Source organism: Sander lucioperca, chromosome 19, assembly GCF_008315115.2.
Source record: "Sander lucioperca isolate FBNREF2018 chromosome 19, SLUC_FBN_1.2, whole genome shotgun sequence".
Lineage (NCBI taxonomy): Eukaryota > Metazoa > Chordata > Actinopteri > Perciformes > Percidae > Sander > Sander lucioperca.
In genome coordinates, this window is record NC_050191.1 from 11,664,120 (window position 1) to 11,672,668 (window position 8,549).

General features: G+C 39.5%; 1 long non-coding RNA gene across 2 annotated transcripts in view; it reads right to left on the minus strand.

The window, feature by feature from the left end:
• Positions 1-809: 809 nt before the first annotated feature.
• The window catches only part of LOC116066476, a 28,355-nt gene continuing 20,615 nt past the window's right edge, over positions 810-8,549 (minus strand). The window contains exons 2-3 of one of the 2 annotated variants that reach the window (XR_004895922.1): positions 1,929-1,983; positions 810-1,186 (exon numbers count right to left, since the gene is read on the minus strand). This is a non-coding gene — a long non-coding RNA (uncharacterized LOC116066476). The remainder of the gene's footprint in view (positions 1,187-1,928; positions 1,984-8,549) is intronic. The other variant, XR_004108958.2, reaches the window with a different exon arrangement.

Genomic DNA, 8,549 nt, shown 5'->3' on the forward strand with positions numbered 1-8,549 from the left:
CTCAAACAGCATCAAGATGAATGGATTGGCAGGACTAATGTGAGTGCATTTTTTTCTTTTCAAGACAGGGAATTTTCCTCCCCACAGCCGTGCCAAGAGCAGGAGGGGGAAAATCAACTCCATTCAACTATTTGTCAACTCCCTTTAGAAACATTTAATAGTAATAAAATTTATGGCTCCAGTTTCCAAAGGATACTGCCAGTGAAGTTCATCTCTACATAAGTGGTTGTAAATACTACCATTGTTTCATATTTTGATTTATGCTTCAACCTTTCGCTGAGGTTTTAGAATATAAATATTGAAGCCTGTTGGTAGAGTATGAATATAATGTATGTATGCATTTATGTATCTATCTACCGGTCTGCCAGTCTAATCAGTCAATTCCATACTGTCCACAAGGAATAGAGGTAGGGGAAGATGCACTCTCCTGTCTGTAGGATGAGCAATGACAGAACCAGACAACTTTAAGGAATCCACTGAAGCATTGCTTCCAAAATCGAGTTGCCATATGGCAGTGGTGCTTAGATGTTGCCTCGAGACAGGTTACAGCATGAACTCATATGTCATGTCTGTCAGCTTCATTGAACTGCTATTAAAACTATGATAAAACCTCCATGCATTATTAGAATAACAGGACAATTGAGAAGACCAGAGTCATCATTTTGAGGTTTGAGCACAAAGTCGAGTCATTTCATCACTGTGTGCGATTCCCTCATTCCCTCTGTTTCAATGACTTTTGGGCTCTTTTCTACATTATTCCATTACTGTATAATTCATAAGATATAATAAAATATTAGTCATACTATGGATCACAGTTCAAAGTGTAAAGTTTTTATTGGACAGTGTAGATTTGCCTATAATAAGGTCATTAAAACATGGCGTAGTGGATTTTGAATCCGGCAGTATGAAGGGGAAAAGGGAATCATGGTCAGAGTGAGTTATGGACCATCAAGGAGCAGTAAAAGCCAATGATAAATTAGTATGCATTTCCATTTCTTCTTCTCCCTTTTTCATCCTGGACACAGGGATGCAAATGCTCTGTTTTCTTTAGGATGTGCAATTTTCTCTTCATCCTTTTTGAATCCTCCTGCCGAATCCTCAAGCCATCAAATCCGAGGATTTAAAAGGCCTTTGGCGGCAGTTATGGCTCCCTTCAGAAGCTTCCTCATGATGCCGAGTGGCAACTCTGTGAGGTCAGGGAGGAAAACCAATTTGCAGAAAAAAAAGAGATATTCCAAAAACCTGGCAAAACGTCCCCAGTTCAGTTTTATATGGAGCATCAATCAAGTCTCTTGCTCTCCTTGCTGTAATTACTAGGAAATGTAAACTTTGTGCAGATTCTGAATCGAGCACTGAAAACATTAAGGGATAAACGCTTCTTTCATAACAGGAAAGAGTGAGCCACTCAATACGCTGAACTCCTTGTCCACATTTAGATAAAGATAAAGCATAGTTTGATATGGTCATTGCGCTTAATTCATGCTTAGTTGTACAGAATATAACTGAAAAAGATTCTGTACAACATTTCGTTAACATTTTATACAAAAATCACACATTTATCAAAATAAAAAGATACATTTGAACCATTTGTTAGGAGTAATTTCATGCACTGTTATCAAGATTTTGTGTTTACCATAATGTAAAATGAAAGCAAATGTTTAGAGACTTCGTTCTGCTGAATGGAGTGAGGAGAAATAGAGCAGCGACATCATCCACACCCTCACAATGCACATGTGTGCACATGTGTTGATTACATTATGCTCTGGGTCCTACCACAGAAAACTTGTGTAATTTATGGGGAAATAAATCCATCCCCTTCCTGACAATTAAATCCCAACTCTAAAGGGTGGCACAAAAGAAAAGCTCTCATTTCAAAAAAAAGGGAGGAAATATAGTGGGCCTTACCCCCCCCATCCTAAATCACTCACCATAACACCACCGGCAGTTTCTGCTGTTAAAATGTAACACTGAATGGGCGCAAGCCTGCATGGAACAACTATGTATCAGCATCAACATTAAAGCATGCATCTGTCACATCCCCAGTGAATCCCTCATGGTTATTTGTGAGCCAAGTTCAGATACTGATGGTGCTCAGCTGACAGGTGGCTGAAGTGATGATGGAGTTGTGGGAGCCATATGCAAAACAGAACATTGTGACACTGTACAGCTTTATAATGGTTCATGGTTTAAGTTTATGATGATGTCAAAAGTACTACTGCTAAAAGGATCGTAGAGGGATTTTTGTTTGTGCTTAAAAGAGCTTTTACAACAAATCACGAACATAAAGTGTATTTATTATATATTATTTACATACACAAATATAAATAGGCTTGACATGTATTTGATATAGGAAAGGTATCTTTTTTTAGCACAATTACATTATGCTTGAGTGGTAATGCTTTTGAAACTGCAATGGCATTTAGAGCTGAAACAAGTTGATTAATCGATTCGGACAATACATATGATGGTTTTTGACCACTAGTAGCACTATGGAGCAATATCTGGGTTCCCATTTTGTTTTTATCTTGCAGTGGGCGGCACGATATACATCCTTCTGTCGCTATTCTGACAGTCGGTGGTGATAATGACTTAAGAGTAATGTGCCACTAAAGGCAGCCAAGAAAAAGACAGCTAGCAAGTAATAGAGATGTAAAAAAATAATCAGGATTGAAAGTATTAGAAAAAAGAATGCACACACAATGCATTTGGGTGAGTAACACTGAATGTGAAATTAACTTTTGTTTGTTTTCAAGAAAACTCCACAGTGTACCCAGGGATAGACGCTAATATTTTTAAGCACTGGCCCCAAGCCCTTTATTTGGTGGCCAAAGTAAAGTTATGGTGGCCCAAACGTAAAGGTTATGGGAAAACAATAGAGAGAAGGCAACTTAACGCAACTTAACACAGGCTTTTTTAACTGTGACACTTCAATAAATGAAAAAGACTAACAGAATGAAAATGTATAATTATCTAAATTTGAATGTCAAGTTATTTGTAAAAAAAAAAAAAAAAATAGAACATTCTCTCAGTCTCTTCTTTTCAGTTCATCTTTTCGCACAGGGTTGCGTGTTAGGTTGTATCAGACCATCATTAGACCATCATTTGCTGGTAAAATTGGCTTGGTGTTATAGCTGTGCATCCTCAAACAGGATGTTCTACCGTAGGTTCAAATACAGAATAATCTATGTATCACAATAATTTGGACTGTTTCATCCAGCTGTAAACAGCTGACCAGGTTAAGTTTCTGTCGTCTAAAAAGGCCTCCAGTTAGGAGGCAGAACATGCCATTACCTGTACGCCAAATGGGAAAAATCAGTGGCTTGTTTAAACCAAGTAAGTGGGGTTCACCAGTGTGAATTACAGGGCTCATTTTCAATTCCCACACTGAAACCTTTCTAAGAACGGAAGGATCAATCAAGATTTTGAATTCTTAACAGACTGCATTTCCTGAAATTACTGTAAGTCATTACAAACAATAGAGCTGATGAGGTCACACCTGACATGAAAGCCTGAGGCAACTGACTCAACAAAAAACAAAAGACCTGTGGCTGTGTTCTCAGCAACCTTCATTTGTTTAATTTTCATTTTAAATTTTAAATTCAGTTGTTTGATATTCGTTTAACTTTTTAAACTTGAAAGGGACATTACTACCCCTTTAAAGAAAAGTGTTGCATCATGCTCTGAAAATATACCCTCACATCATCAAGTTGAGTTTCATCGACTTGCTTTAACTTCCTTAGATTCAATTAGAATGTGATGGTGTGAGTCAACAAGCAGTGTTTTCTCAGATGTGGTGTGGAGACCACAGTGCATCTGAAAAACACATTGTTTTCTGAAATATGCAATATCCTATATCCCAATGTGCATGAAAAGCGAGTGCATGGACATAGCTGACACTCCAAAGAACGTGTCATTGGAAATAGTCATTTTTTCAGGTAGTTCAGACTAACGCATGTATGCAAGGATTCTTTTGGCTCGTACTATTCTGACTTTGCCAAAACAGCTGATTTATTTAAACTAATCCCTGTGTGAATTCTGTACCACAGAATCCAAACAACCAGAAGTGTTGCTCCTGGCCGGCAGAGGGTCATTTACTTAACGCTGAATGAATCTCTAATCCTGTGTAAACGTCAGGTCCGTGTAGCGAGAGCTCCTGCAAACAGAGAGATTTTTGCTGCCTGAGCTTTCAGCCAAAAAGTCTGAGCTGTTCTTCAAGCTGGAGACAAGGTCAAGGAAATAATGTTTGATCTGTTATGGCACTCTTATAATTATTTGGACCCTGGAGGAGGACCTTTTCTTTGGCTTGGCTACTGCCATATAATATTTCACTTGAAAGATGTGAAAGCCATATCACTACTCGCGGTGTTAGTACCCTGCTGGAAATTCCTAAATCTTCTTGCAAATATATTCCCCACTCACTGTAGTTCTACTAATTACCATGCATTCTAAAGACTCTATAGAGTGCAAACTATGTCGGACCTTTTCTGTATCCCACAAAAATATCTTGTATTGGTTTGATATTAGTGATCGATCAGCCTTAGCCGATGATCGATACCGGCTGCCAATTTCCTTGAGCCGATATTTGGAGCTGATACTGCTTTTGCACCCTCAATTTACATCATAAAAATGTAAACACTGCCACACTGGATTTGTTTTCGGAATCTGCTCTCCCATTTCTTTAAAAATAAACAAAAACACAGATTAGTGTCACTTCTGCAATCATCTTACACTCATATCACCCAAATTATGTGTGCAATGTGCATCATATGGATGGGTGCACTGCATGTGGTTAACTGTGCAAGGGTAAAAGGCTTTCATCAACATCTACAACACAGCCTTGATGATGCATTGCTTGCTGCTGCTGCTCCCCAGCTTCTCCCGTAGCTTTGGATGTATGTCCTGCACTGACTTGAGTGTGAGGTAAGGTAAACTGTGCTACATCGTGTCTCCCCCATCTGCAGCACTGTTCACGGCCAGTGCGTCAGCATGCAGACCGTGCCGAAGGACTGCAGTATTAATTAGGTGATCGAGACAAGAAAGTCTCCTTTACGGTTCCAGGGCTTTGATTATGTTGCTGCCTTGTTCTGTTACCCACACTATTCGGCTGAGGGAGCTACGGTCAAGGTTTTTTTTTTTACGTTTCTTCATTCGGATCCATTTGCAATCCATTCCATTCTGAATAAACAAACAGCGCAGTTTACATGCTTCATCCTTGTTGCATTACCTGTATTTATTAAGATAATTCTAAACATATTTCTGTAGTTCAATCAACTCGGAATTGTAGTTGAGAACGTCAGTTATAACGGCCCACGTATTAAAAAATTGTCGGGTTTAAATCGGGCTCGGGCTCATAGTTACAGTTAATGTGTCGGGCCAGGCCGGGCTCGGACGCAACGTGCATGGGCTCGGGTAGGGTTGGGCTTGATTTTTTGGGCCCAATCTAAGCTCTATAATCAGGTCATCACAAAATGTCCTTTGTCAACACATTTAAATAATTTAAGAAAACAAGAAACCTGAAAAGTAGCCATTGAAATAAAGTGCTTGATTTGTAATTTAAGACTGCCATGGTGCTGGAAGCCTGGAGGGGCAGTGCATGGTCTGCACGTCAACTGCAGCGTCTCCAGCAACACAGAGCTGCCTGTGGACACCTGTCTGTAAATAATGCCAGAAAAAAACTATCGGCGAACGCAGCAGCCGCGTATCCGCCGATGCAGATACATGTAAAAACGCAAATATCGACCTGATATATCAGCCGGCCGATAAAATCGGTCAATCACTATTTGATATGGTTGCTTTTTAGGGCTGAAACTAATGATTACTGTCAATGTTGATTAATCTGACTAACTATTTTTTTCAATCAATCACCTTTGTTTGTCAGAAAATAGTGTATATAGCTCAGTTGGTAGGGCGGGCGCCCATATATAGAGGTTTACTCCTCGACACAACGGGCCGGGGTTCGATTCCGACCTGCAGCCCTTTGCGGCATGTCATTCCCCCCCCCCTCTCTCCCCTTTCATGTCTTCAGCTGTCCTATAAAAATAAAGGCCTAAAATGCCCCAAAAAATAATAATCTTTAAAAATTTCCCAAAGTCAAAGTGACATCTTCAAATGTCTTGTTTTTTTTCTGACCAACAATCCAAACCCCAAATCTATTCAATATACAAGGCAAGGCAATTCAAGGTGCTTTATAAGAAATAAAAAGGCATACATTGACATTAAACATGATGTCAACTCAATTACATTTTAAGATGTATACATCTCTCACATACAGCTGATTTTGATATCACGAAGATCTAAATTCTAAATCAAAAAAAGACTTGATTTGACCTCTTGTTACTTACAGTATCAGCAAAATACTTCCAAATTTACACTTTACATACTCCAGTGTTTTTCTGCTCATATCATTTTCATACTTCAGCAGAAAATGTAGTGCTCTGTCCAGGACAAATAGTTTATGATAATGTTTGAAATCTTTTATCATGTCAAATCCTCAAAGAGATGAAGGCCTAGACGTGACCCTAACGGGAGTGTAGGAGGAATTTAAAAGCGCTGTTAAAACAATATATATATTCATAAAAGCAGGGGTAAAAGTGAAGCCAGTGTTATTTCATTCAATAAATCTCCCACAACAGGAGGAACTGGAGAAAAAAGTGTCTGGCTTATGATCCAGTGAACTTGAGTATTTCTTTTACAAGGGATGGCTTATACAAGAGTTCAGCTGCTCTATAAGATGTCCCGTTTGGTTGGAAGAGCTAACGCACGTGTCTGTTTGAATGGGAGGAAGCAGAGGAGGCCTGGGAGTCTTCAGTGGGTAGGGAACACTGAGGTGGGTGACTTCTCGCTGCAATCATTGAGGTTTAATTGTTCTGAATGCAGCTGGCGGCGAGTTACTGCCTGTACAGACAGGAGAATGACAGCATGGCAGGTTTACAGGCAGGGGGAGAAGATGGTAAAATGGAGGCCGGGCCAAAGAAATCATCTGCAGGGACTATCTTGACATGTCTCTCACTTACATACTGTACACGCTGTCTCCTCACTTAGACTGACTGTTAAATGTCCCCATTACTGTCTAATACTTCATATGTGTGATTCAGTCACAGTTAAAAAGCCAGGTACAACAACTCACATGGCTGTTAATGTTAGGGTGAATTTATTACAGATACAGAAAATTCCCTATTACTTTTAATTATTAATTCAAACTATTTAGTGGAACCAATGCCTTTAAATTATAGATATACACCATATCGAGTCACAGTTCTTTAACAAAATGTTTGTTATGTTTAAGTAAAAAATAAAAAGATTGACGTATCATTTCATCAGATTTTTAAAACTCACAAACTTCAATGTTGTTACAGGCCTCAAAATACTTAATGTAGCCTACTTCTAGGTAGGTTAAAATATACCAATGCATCATATTAGCCAGCTTATTTTGCTTGTAAAATATTTAAAATACATCAGCTACAGCAGTCAGATAGTGCAGTAAAAAGTACAATATTTCCCTCTAGAAGGTAAAGTTTCCCCAATAAAAAGTCATTCAGTAATGAGTAAATGTTTTTGGTTTCTTTCTACAGCTTAAGGAGGTGTAGTCATTATTCAGAAAACAAAAAACGTTCTGGGATTGTCTCCACATGGCTCTCACAGACCGTTCCCCAACTCAACGCTTTGTCACGGCCCTCGGCGTCAGATACCAACGCACAGGGCACTCACATGCACTAACATGCACATGCAGTCGGACCGGCTATCAAAACAAAGAAGAGATCACAACACACACAGAGGGAGTGTGACTTCATTCTCTGCTCACGATGTTATTACTCCACTATATCTTTACAAAGCAAACTGTTGTTTACTGCTATATTATTGTTCTGAATATCGAGTATAGCCCCTTTAAATGCATCCACCTGTCTATGTTATGAGATAGTGGTAGTATGTGTTTGAATGTGGAGCAGTTGTGAGGAAGTGATTTCAGCTCTGAAAAATAAAGTAAAGAAGCTCACTAAAAGAAAAAGCGAACATCATGACTGTGCAATATGCTATCACTCATCACAAATGGCTCGCTTTTTTCCCCCGTCTCTCCATCTTTTGCTCTGTTTCTCCTTTTCGCTTTCCCTCCCTCGAATGCCGTGCATTCCTCTTTGTTTGCTCATACCGAGGCCCTCCCTGTGGATCCCGTGCCTGACTTTCCCAAAGCCGATATTAATATCACAGGCCATTGTAATGGAGTTATTTTCATGGAAGCCCCGGAGGAAGTCACGTGGCTATGATTAGTCCCCTGAGGGTCCGGAGTCTCCATTAAGCTCGTTGTTTTAACTCACATAACCATCAATGAAGCGGAAAAGCTGAGGAAGTAGCTATCACTCTGGGCTGGCTGGGGTGTTTTCTGAGCGCCTATTTTGTTAATGGGGCCAGAATATTTTCCCTCTCTCGTTTTTTGGAGGCGGAATTATTCTTAAACTGTGGCTTGCAGAAAGAGCCTACACATGTGTGCGTTTACATTGACCCACCACCATTAAGATTGATAGCGATGGGATCTGGTGGTTAACACACTGTTT